The sequence below is a fragment of the Erythrolamprus reginae genome, chromosome 6, assembly GCF_031021105.1.
Source record: "Erythrolamprus reginae isolate rEryReg1 chromosome 6, rEryReg1.hap1, whole genome shotgun sequence".
Lineage (NCBI taxonomy): Eukaryota > Metazoa > Chordata > Lepidosauria > Squamata > Dipsadidae > Erythrolamprus > Erythrolamprus reginae.
In genome coordinates, this window is record NC_091955.1 from 84122359 (window position 1) to 84138650 (window position 16292).

At 44.7% G+C, this 16292-nt stretch overlaps 1 protein-coding gene across 1 annotated transcript in view; it reads left to right on the forward strand.

The window, feature by feature from the left end:
- Positions 1 to 16292, forward strand: part of CACNA1C (calcium voltage-gated channel subunit alpha1 C) — a 611798-nt gene that overhangs the window by 202254 nt on the left and 393252 nt on the right. The gene's annotated exons all lie outside the window — the stretch shown is intronic.

The window sequence follows — 16292 nt, forward strand, 5'->3', positions numbered from 1 at the left end:
AAATTTGAGAGCGGCACAAAGGCCCGGCCAGTTTCCTGCCATCCCCCCCTGGGTTTCTCTCTCTGGCACAGTGTATGGGAGGCAGCCTCGCGCCGGGTGTATGGGGGACACGTGCTCCTCCTCGCCACCTCAGAATCCATCTCTTTTTTTTTTAAGCCTTAAAGTTTTGGATTTTTTTGATTCATCTCACCTCACCTTCTTCCTTTGGTAGCTACTGTCTTCCTCCTCTTCTTCCTCCTCCTCCTCCCACCCATATTCTGAGCTTTTATTTCTTTCCTAATGGGTTTACACGCATTATTTGCTTTTACATTGATTCCTATGGGCAAAATTGCTTCTACTTACAAACTTTTCTACTTAAGAACCTGGTCATGGAACGAATTAAGTTCTTAAGTAGAGTTACCACTGTACTGTTATCATATATTGCCACTATAAACCATGGAGAGTTCTTGGCAATTATGATGCTCTACAGATTGGATATACATAAAAATCCTTATATGAGAATGGTAAGGCACGGGAACAAGTTATGACAATCACCTGACTTTATGCCCTTTTAACTTTTATCTGAAACTATGTTTGAAGCTATGAACATTCTGACTTTGGAGTTGTGTTGAAGGTATTTTGCTCAGTAACCTCTGGATCTTGATGTTCAACTGGTCTTGAACTCTGGACCAGTTCTACCACGAGTGCTTCTATTAATTATGATCCTGAGCTATGGTGGCAAATATACATAGCTCGGGTGTAAGATGGCGGTGGAGGTTCATTCTCTGAGCTTCCAGGTTGGTTTCCAAACTTTTTGTTACCAGCTAGGTAACATCTTCAGCAGAATTTAGGGGATGTCCATATCAGCGTCCCTCTGTTTAACTATATCAAAACACTTTGGAGTAAGGTACCTGGTTTCAGTTACTAAAGCAGCACTAGCAATCCCATTTAGACTTATATACCGCTTTACAGTGCTTTACTACAGCCCTCTCTAAGTAGTTTACAGTCAGCATATATTGCCCCCAATATATGAGTGCCAATTATGTATTGTTTCATTGCTTTCTGGTGGGCCCAGTAGGCTTGCGTTTCGCCCTCTCCAGGCTCCAAAGGCTTCCATGGAGCTGGGAAAGGTAAAAATGCTTTTCCCCCATCCCCTCTGGAGGCTCTCTGGAAGACAAAAACTCCCTCCCAGTGCAAGCCAAAAATCAGCTGGCCGACACACACATACACGCTAGGGCAACAGCTCACGTGCCAGCAGATATGTCTCCACGTGCCACCTGTGGCACCCATGCTGTATGTTCGCCATCACTGTTCTGTAACATGAACCGAGAGTGATCCATTATTTATCTCTTTTTAAAAAAAGACCACCTAGATATTTGATTTGGTTTGGAAAATGTAAGCCTTATGTCTTCAGTGCCTTTAACATTGTCTGTTCCCTGTTATGCTAAAGAAGTTCCTCCTTCCATGAAAGTCACATGGCATGTTTCTTCATTGCAAATGATAAATTAAGCTTCTGGCCCTCACCTCTACCATTATTCAATTCTACGCAGGAAAAAAACCACGCTTGCTTTGATGTGTATGGGGGTGGGTGGGGGAAGAACACTTGGAATTCTTCTGATGCCTTTCCAGAAAGATCTCTCGCAAGGACGAGTGATTAAAAAAAAAACCATTTTCTCCACTGTATTTAATATAAGGGTTTCAGTTCTGTGCATCCCTTTGGTTAAATCAGAGCAAACAGACATGAAATAAAAAGGAAGAATGCCCTTGAAATTAATAGCTGTGTTTGAGTTTGTGCAAAACTGGAATGAGAATATATACTTCTAAATTATGGGTGTCACCTTGAGACCCAGATTGTAGCATAGTCATTCCCAGCATAGGTACAAAACTAACCACAGTGATAGAATGGCACGCAGATAAAACACTTATTTAAAAGCGTAATTTGAAAACAGAGTTGTAAAATATATAGAAACATAGACGTCTGACGGCAGAAAAAGACCTCATGGTCCATCTAGTCTGCCCTTATACTATTTTCTGTATTTTATCTTAGGATGGATATATGTTTATCCCAGGTATGTTTAAATTCAGTTACTGTGGATTTACCAACCACGTCTGCTGGAAGTTTGTTCCAAGGATCTATTACTCTTTCAGTAAAATAATATTTTCTCATGTTGCTTTTGATCTTTCCCCCAACTAACTGCAAATTGTGTCCCCTTGTTCTTGTGTTCACTTTCCTATTAAAAACACTTCCCTCCTGAACCTTATTTAACCCTTTAACATATTTAAATGTTTGGATCATGTCCCCCCTTTTCCTTCTGTCCTCCAGACTATACAGATTGAGTTTATTAAGTCTTTCCTGATACGTTTTATGCTTAAGACCTTCCACCATTCTTGTAGCCCGTCTTTGGACCCGTTCAATTTTGTCAATATCTTTTTGTAGGTGAGGTCTCCAGAAGTGAACACAGTATTCCAAATGTGGTCTCACCAGCACTCTATATAGCGGGATCATAATCTCCCTCTTCTTGCTTGTTATACCTCTAGCTATGCAGCCAAGCATCCTACTTGCTTTCCCTACCGCCTGACTGCACTCTTCACCCATTTTGAGACTGTCAGAAATCACTACCCCTAAATCCTTTTCTTCTGAAGTTTTTGCTAACACAGAATATTTGATGCTAAATTTTAAAGATCTATATGGAACTATCTATGAAATATGAAAACCCAGTGTGAACAAACAATGCTTAATTTTTTTCAGCAGCCAACATCATTTCCTATATGAGTAATAGATAGAAACATAGAACATGGGTGCCTAAAGAGTCTGCATGTGTACTCTCACGCATGTGTGAGTGCCCACATCCATAATTTACTGCCTTGGGAGGGCAAAAACAGCCTTCCCCACCCCCTTGAGGACCTCTGGAGGCTGGAAACTGCCTCTTTCCCAACTTCTGGTGGGCCAGTAGGCTTGTGTTTTGCCCTCCCCAGGCTCCAAAGGCTTCCCTGGAGCCAGGGGAGGGTAAAGACGCCCTCCCCCATCCTCTTGGAGACTCTCTGGAAGCCAAAAACACCCTCCCAGAGCCTTTGTGTTAGGCAAAAATCAGCTGGCTGGCCCATACATGCACGTTGGAGCTGGGCTAGGACAACAATTTGCGTGCCAGCAGATATGGTTCTGCGTGCCACCTATGGCACCCGTGCCATAAATTTGCCATCATTAAAATACAACTAAATTTTACTTTGCTTTTCCAATACAGGTAGTCCCCGACTTACAACAGTTCATTTACTGACTGTTCGAAGTTACAACACTACTGAAAAAACTACACTTGTGACTGTTTTTCACACTTACATCTGTTGCAGCATCCCCATGGTCACATGATCAAAATTCAGATTCTTGAAACTCACTGAATAACCATTTTGTTTAACAAAATAAATTTTGGGCTCAATTGTGGTCATTAGTCAAGGATTCCCTGTATTATGTTAAGTGTATTAATATTTCTCCCCCACTGTGTAAGTTTGGCAAAATATGCTCAGTAAAGGCCACCTTGGAATTAGCAACCAAAAATTATATAATATTTCCAATGTTCACAAAAATGTTCATGTAAAATGAATTAAACAGAGATAGTAATATGTACCAGTTGAGTTACAATCTCTCCAATATGATGTAGGAAGACTGCAATTAATATAATGAAATTTTAAGGAGGTGTAATGCTGTATTATTAATAATAATCATAATCTGCAGCTTGAATAATTCTTAAAATAGATTGAGTGGTCCACATACAATTTTTCAACAGCATCCTTGTGTATTGATGACACAAAGGAAGCTAAGAACATGACACATTATTATAAATTGAGTAAACTTTTTTTTAAAGGATTGCTAAAGGCACCTTTTCAGAAGACATGATGCAAGGAAGTTAAAGGATACTACTACTACAGCATTTTTTATTATGACTTCATGTTTGCTTCTCTCTCTATCTCTCTCTTTGATTGAGGCTGGAAGTATTTTCGTCTTGAGAGTAGGCCAGTAAACCCTCAGTAATCTATTCTGAATACAGTAAATAACGACAAAGCTTATATGGTATTTTGTTGTGGTTGGCTCTGGCCCAGCTCCTGCCCCAGGGAACGTGGAGGTGGAGGCAGGGGAAACGTCAACATGTCCTAGGCCTGTTTTGTTGCTGGCAGAGTCAGGGAGTGCAGTTTCCTCGGACGAAGAAGAAGGTGGGGGTGACTTGGAAGAGGGGGGCTTGGCACACAGCCCAGGAAGCCAATCTCCATTATCTTCGGTCGATTCGGATGAGGAAGTGTTAGACCCATGCAGGTGCAGACTTATGCATCGAAGAGACCAATTGAGGAAATATTACAGGAGATAAGAGAGGCCACCTGTGTTTGGGTGGGGCTCCAGTAATTAAAGCTGCTGCTATAAACAGAAGCGTGCTAGTTTGGCCGTTGTGGAAGATTATCTGATCACAGTTCTTCAGGATTGTGCCTCACTGTGTCTGAACTTTGTTTGTCGATTTTTCACGCCTTTGACACCAAAGCAGAGTAAAGTGTGTGTGTGTTTCACTTCGTGGGAAGAAGGAGGGCTGTGACGTTTCTTCACAGCTACTAGTTAAGTACTTAAGGACTGATTAAGGGATTTGTACAGCCGACAAGGTTGTTTTGGGGAAGAGTGCTCTTTGCAATACAAAAAGGGTGCTTTGTTTCTTTTGAATTTTGTGATAAAGGACATTGTTTTGAATTTTCAAACGTGTGTGTGTCTGAAATTTGTACCCGTGAATTTTCGGGAGGCTTCTATCAGAGAGCCCGGCAGAACAGTATTTAGCCCTCACTTCCTTCCTTCCTTCCTTCCTTCCTTCCTTCCTTCCTTCCTTCCTTCCTTCCTTCCTTCCTTCCTTCCTTCCTTCCTTCCTTCCTTCCTTCCTTCCTTCCTTCCTTCCTTCCTTCCTTCCTTGAAGCACACTTAAATAACCTTGGGAAAGTAATTAAAACTGATATTGATAGAAAATGTGTATTTTTTTAGGACTGTTCAATGATCCTGATTTGAAGGGGGAATATTATTTATTTATTACTTTATAAATCGGATTTATATGCCGCCCCTCTCTGAGGACTCGGGGCAGCTCACAACATATAAGGAGCAATATACATCCGATTAATTAAAGTTAAAAACCTGAAAAACCAATTAAAATACTCTCATACCCATTCAATCAGCAAGCTCACAATACATTCGTCGGCCAGGGGGTAGTATCTAATGACCCCCTAGTCTGGCGGCATAAATGAGTCTTCAGATGCTTGCGGAAGGCGAGGAGGGTGGGGGCGGTGCAAATCTCCAGGGGAAGTTGATTCCAGAGGGCAGGGCCCCCCACAGAGAAGGCTCTTCCCCTAGGCCCTGCCAAACGACATTGTCCCGATCATAAACTTTTTCTTTCCCTTGCCCCAGTCTCTCAAACCTCCTCTGCCTTTTAAGATAATGAGATTGGATTCCCAGCTAGCCTGAGCCCATCCTTTGGCTTGCTTGTTTAAACCATTGTTCTGGCAAAATGCCAGAGCATGCCTGTAATAGTCAGTTGGCTGCTAGCCCTTTGCCAAGCCAATAGGTAGTTCTTATTACTGCTTTGCTGTAAATGAAATCAAGCAATTTGCCCCCTGTCAGTTCAAGCATTTTTTTTTCCAGCCAGAGTTCAAGCCCCCTTGCTTGAATTGAGTCAGCACAGCTATTGCGACTGTTATAGTTATAACTTTTGCTGTAGATAATTAGGGTTTATGGTTAAAGAGTGCTATTTATACTAATGTGCTACTGGGTCATGGGTAGTAGTTAAAATACTTGTTTTCACTCAATAAATAGCTGACTGCAAAGTAAACCTTAGGCACAAATACTGGTCCACTTCTGGGCTTAGAATAGCAGTGTCTACACCTCGTCGGTTGCATTTATTTTAATACGTCCCTGAATGTTCAATTTCAGCAAATGGCGAAGGGATGTTACAAGTCAGCAAACTTGCTGGTTCGCACACAAAGCCCTCTTCAACCCATGGCGCTTCTCAGTTTCAAAGAAAAAATAAATACTAGCGGTTCTGTGGGCGGGGCTTGGTGGCCATGGCGTGATGTGTCTTGATTGACGTGGCAGGGGAAGGATACTGCAAAATCCCTATTTCTTCCCGATCAGCTGGGACTCGGGAGGCAGATAATAGTTGGGGGCAGGGCCAGTTAGAGGTGGTATTTACCGGTTCTCCGAACTAGTTAAAATTTCTGTTACCAGTTCTCCAGTACTGGACAGAACCTGCTGAAACCCACCTCTGGTGCTTTCCCTTTCCCATCATGGTTCCTTATTGTTGTGGTTAGCTCTGGCCCAGCTCCTGCCTCAAGGACTGTGGATGTGGGGGAGACATCCACATGCTGCAGGACTATTTTGCCCCGCGGTGGAATCTGCTGATGAAGGCTCCTCTGACCAAGAAGACATGAGTGACAGGGAGGAGGAGAGTGTGGTAGACAGCTCAGAAGGAGATCAATTATCTAGCTCCTCCTTGGATTCAGAACAAGAGTTAATGATACAGCCACGCATGCGGAGAGCGATGCATAGGCAACAACAACTGAGAGATTATTATCAAAGAAAATGAGGCCACCTGTGGTTGGGTGGGGCTGTGGTAATTAGTGAGGCTGCTATAAATAGCAGCGTCTGGGTTTGGCCATTGCGGAGGATTATAGAAACATAGAAACATAGAAGTCTGACGGCAGAAAAAGACCTCCTGGTCCATCTAGTCTACCCTTATACTATTTTCTGTATTTTATCTTAGGATGGATATATGTTTATCCCAGGCATGTTTAAATTCAGTTACTGTGGATTTATCTACCACGTCTGCTGGAAGTTTGTTCCAAGGATCTACTACTCTTTCAGTAAAATAATATTTTCTCATGTTGCTTTTGATCTTTCCCCCAACTAACTTCAGATTGTGTCCCCTTGTTCTTGTGTTCACTTTCCTTTTAAAAACACTTCCCTCCTGGACCTTATTTAACCCTTTAATATATTTAAATGTTTTGATCATGTCCCCCCTTTTCCTTCTGTCCTCCAGACTATACAGATTGAGTTCATTAAGTCTTTCCTGATACGTTTTATGCTTAAGACCTTCCACCATTCTTGTAGCCCGTCTTTGGACCCGTTCAATTTTGTCAATATCTTTTTGTAGGGGAGGTCTCCAGAACTGAACACAGTATTCCAAATGTGGTCTCACCAGCATTCTATATAGCGGGATCATAATCTCCCTCTTCCTGCTTGTTATACCTCTAGCTATGCAGCCAAGCATCCTACTTGCTTTCCCTACCGCCTGACTGCACTGTTCACCCATTTTGAGACTGTCAGAAATCACTACCCCTAAATCCTTTTCTTCTGTAGTATTTGCTAACACAGAACTGCCAATACAATACTCAGATTGAGGATTCCTTTTCCCCAAGTGCATTATTTTACATTTGGAAACATTAAACTGCAGTTTCCATTACTTTGACCATTTATCTAGTAAAGCTAAATCATTTACCATATTACCGACGCCTCCAGGAATATCAACCCTATTGCACACTTTAGAATCATCGGCAAATAGGCAAACCTTCCCTACCAAACCTTCCCCTATGTCACTCACAAACATATTAAAAAGAATAGGACCCAGAACAGACCCTTGTGGCACACCACTTGTAACCTGACTCTGCTCAGAATACTCGCCGTTAACAATAACTCTCTGATGTCTACGCTTCAGCCAGCTGCAAATCCATTGAACTATCCAGGGATTAAGTCCAATCTTCACTAATTTATCTATCAGCTCTTTATGTGGAACCGTATCAAAGGCTTTGCTGAAGTCCAGGTAGGCAATATCCACGGCACCACCTTCATCCAACACCTTTGTGACATAGTCAAAGAAATCAATGAGATTAGTCTGACATGATTTGCCTTCAGTAAAGCCATGCTGATTTGGGTCCAATAAGTTATTGTTTTTTAGGTGCTGATTTATCCTCTTTTTGAGTAGAGTCTCCATCATTTTAACTACCACTGATGTCAAGCTAACTGGCCTGTAGTTACCAGCTTCTTCTCTACGGCCCTTCTTGTGGATAGGCACAACACTGGCCATTCTCCAATCCTCAGGAACTTCTCCTGTTAACAAGGATTGGTTAAATAAATCAGTCAGGGGGGTAGCAATGACAGATCGGAGTTCTTTAAGAACTCTGGGGTGGATGCCATCTGGACCCATTGCCTTATTTATCTTTAATCGTTCAAGTTCTTCTAAGACATCGGCTTCTAAGATCACTGGAGCTGAATCCGTACAGCTGGAAGCAATGCTATATCCCTCTATAGTATTATTTTGTAAGGTGTCTTTTGAGAAAACTGAACAGAAGTAGCTATTGAAATGGTCAGCGATCTCCTTATTCCCATTAATGCATGTATTATTCCCGGTACTAAGCTTCCTGATGCCGCAGTTTTTCTTCTTCTTATCACTAATATATCTGAAGAAGGTTTTATCCCCCTTCTTTACAGATTTGGCAATTTCTTCCTCTTTTGAGGCTTTAGCAGCATATATTATCTGTTTTGCCTCCTTCTGTCTCATTTTATACACCTCCCTATCAGCTATACTTCCAGACTCTTTATACCTCCTATAGGCAGCCTTTTTTTCATTGACTATAGCCCTTACATCATTGCTAAACCATAGCGGTTTCTTCTTCCTTTTACCTTTAGTTATTTGTCTTACATACAGTCCAGTGGCTTTTAAGATGGCCTTTTTTAATACAGTCCACTGGGTGCTCACTCCTGCCATTTTATCCCTCCCCTTTAATTCATTATCTAAATATTCCCCCATTGCATTAAAATTTGTTTTTCTGAAATCCAATACTTTGGTTGCATTATAGGATTGCTCACAATGAGTTTTTACATCAAACCCCAAACATAGATGGTCACTACAACCTAAATTTTCTCCCACCTTGAAACCCAATTCCCATTCGTAAAAACTAAATCTAGAATATTCTCCCCTCTAGTTGGTGTCTTAACCAGCTGTGTCAGAGCTGCTCCTGTAAAGGCCTCTACTATATTCTTACTTTTGCATGTAAGGGCACTGGGGATATTCCAGTCAACATCAGGCATGTTGAAATCACCCATAACCACAATATCTCCGTTTAGTGCCATTTGGGTAATTTCATCCACCATCTTGTTGTCATATTCCTCAGATTGCCCTGGAGGCCTATAGATCACCCCAATTCTAATGACAGAACCTTCTTTATTTTGCATGCAAATGCAGAGAGTCTCCAGATCTTGACATGTATTTTGAATTAGTGTTGTTTTTAGACTTTCTTTAACATAAATCTTATCTGATCGTTGTGTTTCATAACTGCTTTGCTGACTTTGATCTTTGTGTGCTGATTTCCCCCCGCTTTGAAACTAACCCAGAGCAAAGTGTGTTTCACTTTGTGAAAGAAGAAGGACTGTGAATTGCCTCACAGCTGCAAGCTAAGTATCACAGAACTGATAAGGGACTTGTACAAATTACAAGTTTGTTTGGAGACGAGTGCTCTTTGCTATACCAAAAGAGGGCTTGGTTTAAGTGAATTTTCATTATAAAGAACATTGTTTTGAATTTTCAAACGTGTGTGGGTCTGGAATTTGTACCTGTGAATTTTTGGGAGGAGTCTGCCAGAGAGCCCGACAGAACACTTATAGGCTTCTAGTGATCATCTGTTCCTATTTTGATGGTATGGCATATGATTGGCAGCACCTGGATTTCCCAAACTCAGTCCCCAGGATTAGTAAAGACATCTGCCTTAGAATTGATATCAGTGTTCATGCATTTTGGTTGGACGAAGTTAAACATTCCTTTGAAAAGCCTTATATAGTGGTATGTGGCTATTTGCTACTGTCCAGATGTGCTTCAAGTGGTCAACCAATCCATGAACACGTACCATTCATTATATTGTGCCACAGAGTGCATTTACACTCTGTGTAGTTTGTTTGGAAGTCAAAATCCGAGATTGCAAACTAATTTCAGGTACAAAGCACTGTTGAATAATTGAAAATATGGGAAGCAAGTATTAAGATCACATTCTATTAAGTTCTAAATTGAGAGCTTAACCAGCAAGCAACAGTAGATAACATAACGCCCAATTTATTAGACTTAGCATAAATGCAGTTTAATTATCTGGGAACAAATTACACCCCCCCACACACACCTTTGTGATTACAAAAATCTTTGGTATCTCCAAGAGTTGTTGCAGCAATATAAGTCTCAGTCAATATTATACTAGATGGGTTGTACAATCTATGCCTTTGGGATAAAACTAGAAAGATTTTAGCTTCTTTCTCCAAAATGCCAAGTCTTCTGGTCAAGATGTAGACATCCTTTTAAAGGAGATCTTGTTCATAGTTCAGTATTATTGGTAGGCTTTTCTTGGAGAAGCAGATATTGTGATAGATTCATAGAATCAAAGGGCTAGAAGAAATTCTAGAGGCCTTCTATCTAATCCAACCTCATGTTCAAGGTAGAAGTCCTTATATCATCCCAGATGAATCAATGTCCAATCCAGAATTGAAGCACCCACAACTCCAGAAGGCAAACTTTCTTTCTTTCTTTCTTTCTTTCCTTCTTTCCTTCCTTCCTTCCTTCCTTCCTTCCCTTTTTATTTATTTATTTGGATTTGTATGCCGCCCCTCTCCGAGGACTCAGGGCGGCTCACAGCAATGCTGATCCATGGGTTAATCATTTTCACTGTCGGGAAATTCGACTCATTGTTTCTAGTCCTGCCCTCAGGTGCTATGGACAATAAATTAAACCTTCCTGTGACAACCCATCAAGTATTGGAAGATTCAAATCTTTCCTAAGTCTCCTCTTTGTTAGGCTAAACATACCTAGTTCCAGGGATGGGTTCCCCTTACCTCCTCCTACCAGTGCGCATCGTGATGTTCTCCGTACTGAAGGAGTGGGTCCAGCAGTCACATGGGTTGCTCCTGTCCAATCCGTTGGAACTGAGCCTAGTATTAAAAAAGACTGCTGGATCCGCCCCTTCCCCAGAATTCGCTCAGTTCGCATATCCTGCGGTTGTATTGTGATAGCTCGTTCAACATTCTAACACCTTCCCTTCGACCTTTTCCTTCAAAAAGTAGTAAGATTTATTGTCTTTATTGATTTACTTGCACTAATTGCGCCAGCCGTTTAAAAGAAAAAAAGAAAAAAAGCGGCTAGGCTTTTTTCCTTGGGAGAAGTTGCGGTTTCGTTTTCCCCCGGCGGTTTTGCCGGTTACGATTCCTGCGGCCGCTTGTGGATTCTTCTAATCCTTTGGCCTGGAGGTCCTGGTGCAAGTATTTACCAATTGAATTATTGATTATTATTGTATACAAAAATATTTAAGGGCTTAAGAAATACCTCCTGCGGAGTGAGACGCCTTCTAGTCTCCTGGACTTAGTCGATCGCTTCCCCTTTAAGAAATTTTACGCAGCGATCTTTTTCGGCGCGAAGGCCTTCGCGCCCTTTTTAAATCTAGGCCTCTCGTGTTGGCCCCCTGCCAGCCGTGTAGGCCTCAGTCCACCGCGTGGATCCCGGAGCGGGCCTTGGGGGTCCCAGGCTAAATTCTCCACCGGCTAAGCCTCCAACCAGAGTGCCTTGGTTTACTTAATTACAAAGTTTAGGGAGGCTGGCCCCGCTGGATTTGGGGGCACGAACTCTGGGTTTGCCCAGATTGTCCTCACGTCTCAGCAGCTTCGAGGCCTCGAAGCAGGATCCATTCCTCTTGGGAAGTCCTTGAAATCTTCTCCTTATAATTCAGTTATTGGCTCAGCCTTGTCTTCTGTTAATTGTCAGACTATGGCTACTTTTCCCAAGAGAGGCACTACCAAAGGTCCCAAAGAGGTTAGGCCTACTGGTAATTCTACTGAAGTTCCCCAGGCCTCTTCCTCCTCTTCCTCAGGCACCCATTCCTTAGCCAAGCCCTCCAGGGCTGAGAAGAGAAGGGACCCAGCCCTACAAAAAATACATGATAAATCAGCCAAACTTTTAAGGTGCAGGCCCAAGTGCATATCAATCCAACCCCCCCGGAGGCCTCTAACCTGCCTCTTTCCGGGGTTCCTGTGCTATACCTGGATGAGCCAAACCTAAATCCACCCCAACCTAACCTATGGGGTTTAGGTCCAGAGGAGCCAGATTTTACCGAGGATTCCTCCCAGCCAGAACCTGCTCAGGCCCTCAGGGATCCTCCGGCCTTTCCGGCTGATATTTCTTCCTTGCCACCGGAGTTTCAGTCTATCTTGACTATTCTGACTAACACCATTGACGCTAAACTCTCATCTTTCAATGTGCCTTCTCTGTCTCATCCCTCTCCACGCTCCTCCCGTCCCGTGAGTTCTTCTCCTTCCTACAGAGCCCCACCCATGGAGGTCTCTGACTCCTCTCAGGAAGAGGATGAGGACGTGGATGCAGAAGAGGATGATGACCCATTTCAGCGTCTGTCGGAAGATGAGGAATCTCAGATTAAGATTCCAGCCCCAGCTGCTATCTTTCCTTCGCAGCCTTTCAAATCTCTCCTGCTTAAAGCTAGAGTTCCACGGGGCTAGCCGGGCAAGAAAAACAGGCTACTTCTTCCTCAGATCCTCCGGAGGATAATCTTCCTTATTTCATGAAAGAACAGGAAGACAATGAGGTAATTCCTATGCCCAAGTTGTTAAGGATGCCTTGCTTAAACAGTGGGACCACCCAACTGCTGGCTTTACTCCCACTCCCAAGGTCAAGAAGCTCTACAAGCTCTCCTCCGTCTATGAGGAACTCCTAACATGTCACAAGCCAGATGAACCAGTGAAGACTCTCCACTCGACTGCCGCCATGCCTGGCGAAGCAGAGGAGGTCCTCCGGCCAGAGGACAAACGACTTGAGCAATGCTCAAAAGGAGTCTTCTTGCAGACTCATGGGCCTTTAAGAGTGCTGCAGCGGCATCCTTCTGTTCCAGAGCTATGCTCTTGTGGCTTCGTCAGCTCCAACCACACCTGCCTCCAGATGACTTACGGGGCCAACAGGATTTCAACAAAATCTTCGCAGCTGCCCAATATGTAGCAGATGCTACCCTCCAATCTTCCAGATTTGCAGCCAGGTCAGTAGCAGCCTCCACAACGGCCAGAAGTCTTCTATGGCTCCACCCTTAGCAGGCGGGAGTAAGACAGAAGTGGCAGTTAGCCATGGGTCCGCTGAAACGTGACCTCCTCTTCGGAGACCTTCTGGACCCTCTCCTTACAGAGACCACAGACAAGAAAAAGGTCTTGGGACCTACCACCAAGAAGGCCCCTAAACAGTAGCCCTTTCGGCGCACAGGGCGTCTACAGGATCAGGGCTTCGCATTTCAAGGAGTCCAGGTCAGTATTCCCCTCGGTTTCGATCCCAATCTAGAACCACCAGGGGCAGAGGTTCCCGTTATCAGAGAGGATCCTCCTCTACCAGGGCTTCCAAAAGAGCCAGATGGTAAGTTTTCCTCCTTTTCCCATAGGCGGTCGCCTAGCCTGGTTCTCTTCCGCCTGGCACCGTTCTTGTAAGGACCCCTGGGTCATTGACTCTGTGGTAAGGAGCCTAAAGTTAGAGTTCATTTCTCCTCCCTCTAACCGTTTTTATTTCTTGTCCTTCTCCCAGTTCCCCTCCATCTCGTATCCGAATGGAGGAGGCTATTTCTCATTTGTTGACTATTAGAGCTATTCAACCGGTCCCCTCTCTCCAGAGAGGTTTAGGCTTTCTCCCATCCTCTTCAGGGTCCCTAAGACCTCTGGAGGCTGGAGAGCCATCTTAATTTTAAAAAAAAATGGAACCGGTTCATAAAATATAGGATTTTCAAAATGCATTCCTTATCTTCCATTTTTAGCAGCTCTACATCGGGGAGACTTTATGGTGTCTCTGGATCTCACGGAGGCCTCCCTCCATATCCCCATTGTCAAGGTCCATAGGAAATTTCTGCGCTTTGCCTTTCAAGGCAGGCATTTTCAGTGTAGGGCCATGCCATTTGGGCTCTACTCAGCTCCCAGAGTCTTCTCTAAACTCTTGGGATCCTTGGCGGCTCATATCCGAGCTTCTCCCATTCATATTTTATGTTATTTAGATGACATTTTAATTCATGGAAATTCCAGAACTGGGTGGCGGCAGACCTTTCTTTTACCATGTCGGTTCTACAGAATCATGGTTTCTCCATAATTCCTGAAGGGAGCCACCTTGATCCATCCACTTCCATTCTGCATCTGGGAACTATCATTAATTCTGAGTTATCCCAGGTTTTCCTCTCCACTGAGAGAAAACGCAGCTTTTTGGATCTCATTGCTCGCATCCTGCCCCAGCAATCTACCTCCTTTGCCACCCTATCTTCCCTTTGGGTAAAATGGTGTCATCTATTGGTATTGTCCCCTGGGCCTGTCTTCACGCCAGGGAACTACAGTGGCTCCTATTATCTCCCAGAGATCGGGCCACAGCTACTCGAATCGGCGCCATTCCACCGACGGTTCGCAGATCCCTCAAGTGGTGGACTTCTCCAGCCCTAGACAAGGGATCTCCCTTCCAGTGTCCCGACCAGTTGTAGTCACCACAGATGCCAGCCGCTCGGGCTGGGGAGCCCACGCCCAGGGTCTTTTAGCTCAGGGCACATGGTCACTGGAGGAGGCTTCCAGGCCCGTCAATTGATTAGAATTAAGAGCCGTGTCTCTAGCTCTAAAACAATTCCAATCTCACACCTCCAACCAGCATGTGCTGATTTTCACCGACAATATAGCCACCAAAAGCCATATTTGCAGACGGGGAGGCACAAGAGCCTAGGCCTCAGGAGGGAGGCCCTGAAGTTAGGCCTTTGGGCAGAGAAGAATCTCCAGTCGCTTCTAGCCGACCACATCTCGGGGAGCCTCAACGTCCAAGCGGACTGGCTCTCGCGAGCGACCATAGATCCAGGCGAGTGGAATCTCCATCAGTCACTGTTCCACCAAATCTGCCTCAGGTTCGGCCATCCAGTGTTGGATCTATTGGCGACCAAAGCCAATGCCCAGCTCCCTCACTTCATCTCCAGGTTCCCGTCTCCGGGAGCAGAGGCAATCACTGCTCTCAGGAGTCCTTGGCCTCCAGGTCTATTGTATGCCTTCCCTCCAATTCCAATTCTGCCAGACGTGATCAACAAAATTCTCCTGGAGAAGGCCCGAGTAATTCTGATTGCCCCTCACTGGCCTCGCAGGCCCTGGTTCGCGGACCTCCAACAATGTCCGTCCAGGACCCCTGGCGACTCCCCGTTTTGGAGGATATGTTGCGACAAGGGGCCTCCTTCCATCCAGACCCAGAGTGGTTCCACCTCACCGCCTGGTTATTATCCGGAGGGACTTAGACCTGCGAGGGTATGACCCGGACACAGTGGAAATCATCCTGAAGTCTGGAAGAGGGTCTACCAACCGGATCTACGACCATACTTGGTCCAAATTCCATCAGTGGTGCTTGCAGGAGGGCTTATCTCCCCTGTGTCTTCCCATCCACAGGATAATCACCTTCCTCATGAAAGGCTCCCACCAAGGCCTCTCTACCAGCACCATCCGCCGACACCTGGCCGCCATCTCTTCCGTCTTGGCGGGGCCTCGCAGGCAGCCCCTCCGCTCCCTTCCAGAAATCCAAGAATTTCTAAGAGGAGTGGCCAACCTCAGGCCTTCTAAAATCCACAGATATCTCACCTGGGTCTTGCCACGGGTTCTCCACTCTCTTACTCAGGCACCTTACGAACCCCTGAACTCTGCGTCCCTCAGGTACCTATCCTTCAAGGTAGCATTCCTGGTGGCGATTACATCCGCCCGACGCATATCTGAGTTGGCAGCCCTTTCTATCAGACAGGACCTCTGGCAGTTTCATCAGGACAAGGTGGTTCTGCGACTGGACCCCACCTTTCTACCAAAGGTCAGTTCCATGTCCCACAGATCTCAGGTTATCATATTACCTTCCTTCTGCCTCCAACGAGAGCATCCCCTGGCAACTAGATGGCACACTCTGGATCTCACTAGAGCGCTAAAGGTTTATATCCAACGCACAAGACCCATCCGGAGGTCTGAAGCACTCTTCATAGCCTACCATCCCAGATCCTTGGGATCCAGAGTGTCTTCTACAGTAATAGGTCGTTGGATCAGAGGGACCATCTCTAAGGCCTACGAGACAGCTTCCCTTTCCATTCCAAGGAATATTACAGCGCATCCCACCAGAAGTGCTGCCACATCTGCCGCTTGGGCGACTCAGGCCCCGTTGGAAGAAGTCTGCAAAGCAGCCACTTGGGCCTCGCCAAATTCCTTCATCAACGATTCGGACGCATCAGCGGACGCTGCCTTCGGCAGA